We start from the raw sequence: 10,634 nt of genomic DNA, 5'->3' as shown, positions 1-10,634 counted from the left end.
TGCTACTCCTGACAAAAGAGCAATCCTCAGGGATTTCTTGAACTTAGAGGAGGCAGTGGCTACTGCCAACTATGAGCTGGTGGGCCCACTGCAGTCCTTCCACCAGATCAAGTAAAAATTGAATGGTAGTACCACCACCCAATTCTTACAAGTGAAGATAGAGGGAAGGTTGGTGGACTTCTCTCAATTCTGAGATGGTCATACTGCCTTCTGAATGGATCAATGCCTACCTTCAGCACCGCCATTTAATTGACATATTGACCTGTGGGTGGCAGTACTTTGGCAGAGAGAGGCTACTGCCTTCCTCCGCCAAAATTCCAATATAGTTTCAGTGGCATAACATTTTTACGAATTCTTGTTGTGCAACACACAAAATACGTCCGTGTATAGATAGATTTAGAAAGCGTCAAGACTGTTGTTTACTTTTCAAATATTGATTTTCCATACAGGAACACCTGTAACACCTCCAACTCTGTTGTCCATTTCTTCGCATCATGTTTTTAGTTGTGTGCACTGTGATGATTGTCAGGGCATTTCTGGCTCATACCCCTCAGTCTCACTGACCAAAATACAAATTTAGCCTGGAACCCATCACCACAGATCGAAGTCCCTACATTTTCCCCCAATAAACAAAAGATCTCAATTAAACACCCTCTATGAAGTCCACAATCTACTATGGTTGGTCTCCTGGTGATATCAACAATATCTTCCATCAGTCTCACTATTGTTTTGAAGTCTCATAATCCATAATACATCTTATGCAGGTGATACTCATTTCCTTCTTTCACTGCAGAAGGATACCCTGGAGTCCTGCAAAGCCTTTAACAACTATTTGCCAGCTGTACTAAGTGGACGACCACCATCAATCTTCAGTGTAACACTGGAAAAACTGCAATCCTGCTTTTTGGGTCTCCCACGCCGAGTTGGAATCAGTCAGTGATACTGGCCAGAGTAAACCAACTCCCCCCCCCCCCCCTCTTCTCCCCCCCCCCTCTCACTGTAACACTCTGGCACGGAATCTGGGGGTTAGGTTTGAGTCTAACCTCTCCAACTGCTCGCAGATCTCTACTGTAGTTGGGTTGGGCTTTCCCTTAAGATCATTAAAAAGGTTTTTGAGACTGCTCCTTTTCCAGACACAAAGGACAGTAATCCATGCGGTAATTACGTGACGCACAGATTATACTAATATCCTGGACCTTGGTCTGCCTGCCTGTTTGCTCAAGAGATTGTGGATTGTTCAGAGCGCAGGAGATAGACTACTCTTTAAAGTGGCTAGGCATCTGTCAATTGCCCCCTATCTGAAGGAGCTCTGTTGGTTTCCTGTTGAAGAGAGAAATCAGTTTTTGACACTGGTCTTGTCTCAAAGAGCTTTCTATGCACCACTATCTTTCTATGAGGCTACAGCAGTGCCATCTGTCTAGAGCCCTCCATTGGTCTGAGCCAACTTACTATCGGTGCCAAGGATCAGCTAAAAAAGTGGGAAGGGCTGTCATTCTCCTATCTTGCTGCTCAAGTATGGAACCAACTGCCGCTCCATTCCTGCAAGATCAGGGGGCTTATCTCTTTAGGAAAGCTATGAAAACGTGGCTATTTGATTAGTCCTTTTGAAGACTTCACTTGGTGGATGGGGTAAATTATTGCAATTTATTTTGCGTCTGGACACTCTTATGAGTACCTGTTGCACTTTCTAAATTCTTGATTGAATAATTGATTGATTGATTACCCCATTTAGATGGTTTGTCCAGCCCCAGGTTTTGTGATTGGTTGAGTATCTAGTCACACTAATTTCAACATATATTGTAATATATTAAACACTGGTTCCAATCAACATTTTCTCCCTTTTAGTGTCTCTAAATCTTTAGATGCCAAGTATAAAATGGCAGAAGATTAAAGTTTACCTTCATGAGAAATTAATCAGACAGAGGAACTTACCATCCTAGTCAGGAGTAGCCACTGAAGCAAATGGAGAAGAGACTAAAGTATTCCTTTCATCCTTTACCTCCCCTAAACAAAGGGTGACAGTCTGAGAAGCCAACGGAAAGATCCTTACCAGAATTTGACTTTTTTATTTCTTTGACAAAGAATACACCATCTGTATTGGCATGCTTACATTTTCAAAAGTGGGTTAATTTGGGCGAGGTAAAGGAACTACTTGCCTCCTGATGTAGCTGAGAAATCTATCTTCTGTCCTGCTGCAAAGCAAAGGCATGTGGCTATTTGTAGAACACATTTTTTAGTGCAACTTTTTTGGGCCCACATTAAAAGCAGCCTTTTAATTTTAGGCTGCAACAATGACAAAAAACATTGAATGTAATTGCAGAAGATATTGAAGTAAGACGATTGTTTTTACTGCACTACAAATAGCAATTGACCTTGAAAATAAATCTGCGTCTATCTCTTGCTGTGGCTTATTAGTGCAAGTCATATTCTCTAGACAATAGTTGGCCTTGCTGGTGTACAACACAGTGGAAGGTCTATATGATTGGAGATCTTCCTCAATGCCTCAAGTGGGTCATCAAGACAAATAGAAGCATTTGCACCCCATGCGAAAAACTGGAGTAAGAGTTCTTGCGTGTAACATGACTACCAGAGAGTGAGAGACCCTACATGAAATGGCAGAGCAGATACATAAATATACAATTAACCAGCCATGCAAGACTTCCCCATGCTCCGGCAGCACGTGTAAATCCCAGCCACACATGAACCAAAGGCGCTATCCTAGTTTTGTGACTTATACGTCAATAAGGAGTTTGTAAGCCTTGATGCCTTTGCTGATGCCATGCGGCACACACCCCGGGATACCTTCTATACTACTGACTAAAATGTGTGCTGGGGGTTCTAGGGCCGGGTTTTCCGCAGAACCAGTACCTTGCAGGGCGCAGGACATACTACTTAAGGCCACCTCGACAACACAACTAATCAATAAACTGTAATGGGCAGCTTCAGAAGATGTGCCAGCTGCATCGCAATTTGCACAAACTAAATTTAAGAGGGAGATGGGACTCGAGATCTCAGAAGTAATGTGGACCTTTTGCTGTGCCCAAGCAGGTATGATATCTCGAAGTAGTAGATTTCAAATCATACATTATAAACTCCTTCAGTGTGCATGTCACACTCCGGTGCCTCTTCATAAGCAGGGTCTCGGGGACAATACTAGCCGGGCTAGGTGTCGACGGCCGGTGGCTGATTACTTGCACTTGGCTTGGTCTTGTCCTGCTGTATATGGGTATTGGGACGTGGTACTGAATGCACTCTCCACCATGGTCACGAGATGCCTATAGACCCCAGAGTTGTGGTGGGTGAGTAGGGGACATCCCAGTATCCTACCGCTGATACGCTATACTCCCACTACTGCAGGCACAGAGGTTAGCGACTTGCTGCTGGGGCAGAGGGGGGTCCCCAAAGTATAAGGACTGGATTCAATCCCTTACCTATTATGATGAAGCACCAGACGGATTTACTACAAACTATAAGGAAGCGCTCCAATTGACTATAGGATGTGGCACAATGGGAGCCCTAACAAAGATTTGTGGTCAGACTCCACAACTATATAAAGGAAACACACCGAGGGTTTGGAGGAATGACTGCGGATGTCATTGGTGGCCTCACATTATTTTTGGTAGGTGACGTTTTGCATATATGCTGCCTGTGATGATAAACTGTATGTCAATGGTCATTTCTATGTTCCCTTCTGGAATGCTGCTGTTTTCTTTTTCTTTTTGCACTTTGGTTGTATATGTCAGATTTTCTTATTTAATTTTTTTTTTTTTAATCTATGCAAAGGCAGAAGACAAAAGAAGCAGATGATTGATTATGATGGTCGGACGAAGGGCGGTGGGAAAGATGCGAGTATGGAGTGCCCAGAGGTGCAAGTGCAAAGATCCTGAAATGGATAGAGACTTTCACATAATTCTTGGTAGCTCTCAGAAACAAAGGAAAATCATATTGACATGAAATCAGATTAAAGGGAATACTTGTGGGAAAAAGACAACATGTAAAAAAATACGATTTAGATAGAACTAACCCAATAATAAAGAAACAAAATGATAAAATATTATAAAAAATAACAAACATCAATTCAAACAAAATATTGTGAATATAATGCAATTGAAAGAAAAAAAATACGTTAATATGACCTGAAACCACAAAGACACATTAGGCTGCGTTATTTTTAGGTCTCGCCTAGTGCAGCGTACGTGCTGCTCTTGGTGAGACCTCTTGGAATCACTCCAGAATTTCGTGCATGTGGCGGCCTGCAGCTTGCGGGAGCAAGCAAGGGCGCGCAGGGTGCCATCTGTTCTGTATCATGTTGCTTTCACTTTCGCAGCCGCTTGGCCGCGCTTGTTCTTCAAACATTCGACATGTGAACCATCCTTGCCACCTTCCCTTTATTCCCAGATACACACTGCCTTTTTGCTTCGTCCTCACCATGGTTTTTATACATTATTTGTCACTCTGGAGGCCCAGTCGTTCCCCTTCCCTTCCCAAGAGTGAAATAAATTCCTCATAGACCAGGCCTTTTTCGTTTTAGAAATGTAATTCTCCTCGCACACTTGCCCTTTCGTCCAACCCTTCATTGACAACGCCTTTACACAGTGTTCGACACTTCCCTTGGCGGACCTCTTGAATATGGGGTTGAGCCATCCAAGGGTCACTCACGCGTCCGGTTCTATACTTGTCTGCTCTCATGTCTTTTTGTTTAGTTTGTCTCAGTATGTACAGAATACGACTCTTCAGCTACACTGCTCAGAAGAGCACACTCCTGCCCAGAGAGGAGTTGACCTTCTCCTCAGAGTACCCTTTATTAATTCCTGCTTGGTTAATTTAAGAAGTAATGCCAATGGCGACACAAGAAACCATGACTGTGTCAACACCTGTGTCAATCAGAGACTCATTAAGCTTTCTCCGGGCATCTATTTTTTGCTTTTCTTCCCTGCACCAATTTCAAAAACAAACAAGCATTGGCATAGCCAATAGGTCTCACCTTTGGGACCTTATAAGTGTTTAGCGATGCAGCACATTATCCTAGGAGCTGTGCTGCCATAGATTTAATAGTTATATAATTACTACACACTGGGTCATGAAGTCTGATTCAGGTATATATGCTTGCCTCAGCTGCACGCTTCTTCCTGGGTAGCATTATGATAACCAACACTTGGAAGGCTTGTGTGAGGTCAGATGCCAAGGGGCACCAGAAACCAGTCTATACAACATGCATATCTCTTTTCTTGTGCGAACTTTGAATATCCAATGGCTCACGCAACAGAGAGTTACTGGTGATCAGGGGTGGATACGTAACCATGAGGGAAAGGAGGGGTGGTACACTGACTCAGGACATGTCTAGAGGACGGTGGGTCACTAGTCAATCGAGGGACAATGGAAGGAACGGGTGGGTCTTTTGAGGGAGGCTAAAGCATATGCTTTACAAAACAAAGTAATCATACTGAAGCCTAACCAAAATAGTGTTACATGCTGGCTGTCTTTTCCCTGGTAGGAGATCTTGTAACAGTCCCCTGAAGTCTGGACAGTATATAGGCCTTAATCAGTGTAAATTCTCCAAAAGCACCACATGTTCAGGTGACTTTAGGACTGTAATGTGATTAAGGAAGTTAAAAGCAAACCCCAGCACATAACAAGCATTCCAAGTAGTGTATAGTGCAGTGAATTCAAATAATTATACATTAAATGTACAAGAAAATACACAGTAATCAGCAAAGTACTCATCTGTGGAAACATTTAACCCCTTCTATGCTGATGACGGCCCCCGGCCATCATGCAACGCGGTGGGCATGTGCTGATGACGGCTGGGGGCCCCCATGAACCCGCCCATTCCGAAAAACGCCGCACAGGCGCAGAATCGCGGCCGCGCCCAAGGGGTTATAGATCCTCAGTCAACAGCAACAAGGCCCTGGTTAAATACACCAACAAAATCAGAAAGGAATGCTATAACAACATGTCTGCTTGCATAACAGATAAATGTTACACAACTAACATCTCGGTGCACTGAAAACAATTTCTAAGGGCTCATTTACAGTTTGGAGGGGTCTGAAAATTCTTTCGTTTCTGGAAGCAGGTCTAAATACGGAGTAGGAGCACCCGGAAGAATGTCCTTCCCCAAATGGATAGCCGTAAAATTCAACCGATGCATTGAACTCCGGAATAAGACTGTCCTCCAGAATCTGGAGGATTTCTAGTTCCCTCCAAACTTTAAATGAAGCTCATCGACACGTGAGTAACGTTCAAGCAACCTTTAGCATTATCAATAAATGTTAATTACACAGCACAGACATGATTAGACTAACAGTGAGAGCGTGGTCATAACCCTGGTTTTCCAGTAGAAACTCAGTAAAACCAGTCTAATCAGCAGCATTACTTGAACATTTATTTTCTAACTTATTTTCTTTTATTGGGGCTTTCAGTCTTGTTTATGCATTTTTTGGGATTGACATCTGCGAACTGCAGAGTGCCAGGACTGACCGCATCAGGTGGAACCTATATTCTTGTCACACCCGAACCTAGCAAACCTGAAAATGCAGTAAACACCTCAGCCACATCCCCGCGGTGCCCCTAAGGAGTGCGCGTGCAGCACTTCCGCACTCACTACCGTCGGCTCAGCACTCAATTCCGAGCCTACATTTTCAGCTTCATAAAAAAATACTCTAGTAAACAAGCACTGGCGTTGCCAATAGGTCTCGCAGTAGGAAAGTTGGAGCTATTGGTTTTGCAAATGACAAAGCCCTCTATGTTTTTAAAATGAAAATAAAAATAAAAGGCATTGTTATTTGCAATTGTAATAGCTCCCACTTTCCTACTGCGAGACCTATTGGCAACGCCAGTGCTTGTTCAAGGAGAGAGTATAAGCACTATAGCACTGGATAGCAGGGGTCAAGTGAACAGATTACTAAAGCGAACGAAAAAGATTTAATCAAAACAGGATGGGTGGAGGGAAAAAGTTTGGGGGTGACCCTCAAAAGAGAGCAAGATCCAACATATACCATTTATGTGTTCCTTATTCACAGCCCATCCTCTTACGCTCGTATGCACATTCTCCCCCCATCCCCCAGCGATCATTGCCAATCCTTATAACGAGAATGCCATTGCTAGGGATGTAACACTATTCTAATGAAACAGAAATCAATAATTTATTTAGCCTGTCAATGCGGTATTCAGATATCCATTTAGGAGTTTGCTTTCTGCACAGTAAGCTTCCCGGGCGCTGACATTTGAAGGTGAAACCTTATTATTCGCAGTGCAGGAAAATCGCTATTCGTGTAGGAATGCACTGTTTAATCAAGCAGTTTTTGCACTAGTAGATACAAATGATGTAAATTGTACATAACTTGGCATGTAGACATTTCTTTGAACTTTCACGTATTTGTTCACACATACATGCCGGTACAGTAGCATGCATGCAGTTCTCCAATACATTATGTGATATTGAATATCATGTGTCTGTGACGGCAATATATTATTCCTATGGACGTAATGTGTATATACACGTGTTTACATTTTGTGTGTGTATATATACATGTATAAATATACACACACACACGCAATCACAAAACCCCGCAAACAATTATTTGATGTCAGCAGTCATTCGTGCAGTCTTGTCATGCGAGATCAAATCAGGCGCTATGCTGATGAAAACGCTTGCATATGGTGGGTGAATTAAGGGCCAAAGACTCCTTTTTGTCATGGAAATGTTTTTGTTTACTTCATCTCATAGCATTTCTCACACTTGGCTTGTTTTGTGTCGACTCTCAATGGCTACACGATCAAATGAATGGATTTATTTTTGCCGAATGAGGGGGGCAGCCCTCCCCTCAAAGGCGCGACACTGCATCCCCGCGAGGAATGTTAACGCAGGTTTTATTGTGGGGCGCTGAATGGGGGGCGCCTTTCACGGCATAACCCCCCGAAATGCAACAATTTAAATAACTGCTTAGACCCCAGAAGGCCGCGGTCAACACGGGTCGCATTCCTGGTCCGTGAAAACACACTTAGCTGATAGAGTTATGTAAAATGTATCCCGAGACAGTAATTTAGTATGAAGACATAAGTTTTTTTTGTAACACTTTTCTGTCGGGGCACGGAATGCAAGAAATTGCAGTGGTGCAAACTATGTAAAGCCGCAAATGAAACACTTGCACAGAGTTTGCAGATTGGAAGGGAGCTCATGTTCAGGCAGCCTTGAACAGTGTAAACATTGTGGTAGAAGAGTGGAGGGAGGGGGCGATAATTCCAGGCACTACAGTTGCGAAAGCAAAGGTTCAAAGTGGAGAAGAAAAAAGACAACTACGGGAAATGCAAGGGGGGGGGTTGGGTTCACAAGGGAGAGAACAACACGAGTGGTGGGGGAAAACCACGAGGGAGACGCACGCTCGGAGACAAAGTGAAAAAAAAAAAAACACGTACCTGATACTGATAATGCAGAGCGGCCGGGAAACTGAAAGTACGGCCGGCCTGCGGCTGGCCATGAATAATTAGGGGAGGAGAAGCCCTTTGGGAAACTGAAAGTACGGCCGGCCTGCGGCCGGCCATGAATAATTAGGGGAGGAGAAGCCCTTTGATGTGCTGTGCGGCCGTGAATGCGCGTGCTTGTTTGGTCACATGATGCACATGAACTTAAACAAAACCGCACAAACGAAACCCTTGGTTTCACGAGCGTTTTGAGGACATGAATTCTCGCTACGCTCAATGCGCTTGCGCGCATTGATAGGTCGCGAGACCTAAAAAGGCATGCTTTCTTTTCTGGCGCAAGGCCAAATAATTAAACTGAGAAAATGGAGGTGCACACCTTTTTCTAACTGAATAATTCCTTATAATTTGTGGATTAATGGTGCTCCGATGCTGCACTCGCTGTCTGAACCAAGTGCCTTGGAATTAAGCAATAGAAAACTAGCAAGTAGACTTGCTGGTACCGTGCACGGTTTACTGGGTTTTCAACTGCAACCCCCAAGAAGTTTCAATATATACAATAACTCAATACATTTATCCAGAAATCTTAGTATTGATAATACTCATCAGTATATACATTCTACTTGCAATAGGATTGAATCAATCAACAAGCATTTTCAATGCAATATGTCTTGCATTAGGAAAGTTTGAGCTATTGGTCTTGTAAATGACAATTTTTTTATTTATGTGTTGGTTTTGAAAATAGCGAAATTAATAGCTTTGTCATTTACAATGCCAATACTTTTAACTTTTGCCACCTATAGCATTTGTAATGAAACATGTTTTGTATTTACGTGACTTAGATGTATTGATATTACAAATCACAATGGCTTTTAATTTTTTAAAATAATTAATACTTAAATAAAAGTTATTGTAATTTATAATGGCAATAGTTTAAACTTTTGTAAATAACTTTTGTGAAGATTATGTTCAGTGTATTTTATTGTGACGAAAATCCAAGAACAGAAGTGAAATATTAACATCTTTTTGTGACATTTGTAATAAAGCTTGAAACACTGAGAGAACATATTTGAACCAGTTGTTGTTGAATAGTTGCACAGATTGATGCTGTGGTGCCACTGAGTGATATTGTGTTGGCGACGAGTGATGCTGTGGTGTCAGTGATGCTGTAGTAGCACATAGTGATGCTGTGGTGCCCCTGAGTGATGCTGTGGTGCCCCTGAGTGATGCTGTGGTGGTGCGATAGATAGCTAGAGGGAGGGCGAAAGATAGATAGACAGAGTGAGGGGGATAGATAGATAGACAGAGTGAGGGCGATAGATAGATAGAGTGAGGGTGATAGATAGATAGAGTGAGGGTGATAGATAGATAGAGTGAGGGTGATAGATAGAGTGAGGCATATAGATAGAGTGAGGTCGATAGATAGATAGATAGAGTGAGGGTGATAGATAGATAGAGTGAGGGTGATAGATAGATAGAGTGAGGGTGATAGATAGATAGAGTGAGGGTGATAGATAGATCGATTGAGTGAGGGTGATAGAGAGATAGATAGATAGATAGAGTGAGGGAGACAGAGTGAGGGTGATAGACAGATAGAGTGAGGCATATAGATAGAGTGAGGCATATAGATAGAGTGAGGGTGACAGATAGAGTGAGGTCGATCGATAGATATGTGTGGGTGTGGTTGTGGGTGTGGTTGTGTGTGTGTGGTGTGGTTGTGTGTGTTTGTTTTTGTGTGGTTGTATGTGTGTGTGCGATTAGAGAAGGATGTATGTGGAAGCGAGCAGCAGATCAGCACAGCAGAAGAGAACAGGTAGTTAAAGAAGGAGGCGGATGGAAGAGAGCAGCAGATCAGCACAGGAGAAGAGAACAGGGAGTTAAGGAAGGAAGCGGTGGAAGAGAACAGCATATTAGCACAGGAGAAGAGAACAGGGATTAAGAGAAGGAGGCGGATGGAAGATAGCAGAAAGATCATCACAGGAGAAAAGAGCAGGGAGTTAGAGAATGAGGTGGGAGGAAGAGAACAGCAGATCAGCATGGGAGAAGAGAACAGGGAGTTAGAGAAAGAGGTGGTGGACGGGAACTGCAGATCAGCACAGGAGAAAACAAGCAAATGCGAGACCATTGCGGCACCCGTGCTTTCGATTTTAACATGGTAATTTAAAAAAAATATGCAAAATGTTGTGAGATGGAGAGTTAGCATTTAGCGCTATATA

This window comes from Lissotriton vulgaris, chromosome 12 (assembly GCF_964263255.1).
Source record: "Lissotriton vulgaris chromosome 12, aLisVul1.2, whole genome shotgun sequence".
Lineage (NCBI taxonomy): Eukaryota > Metazoa > Chordata > Amphibia > Caudata > Salamandridae > Lissotriton > Lissotriton vulgaris.
Note: the sequence above shows the minus strand (reverse complement) of the source record.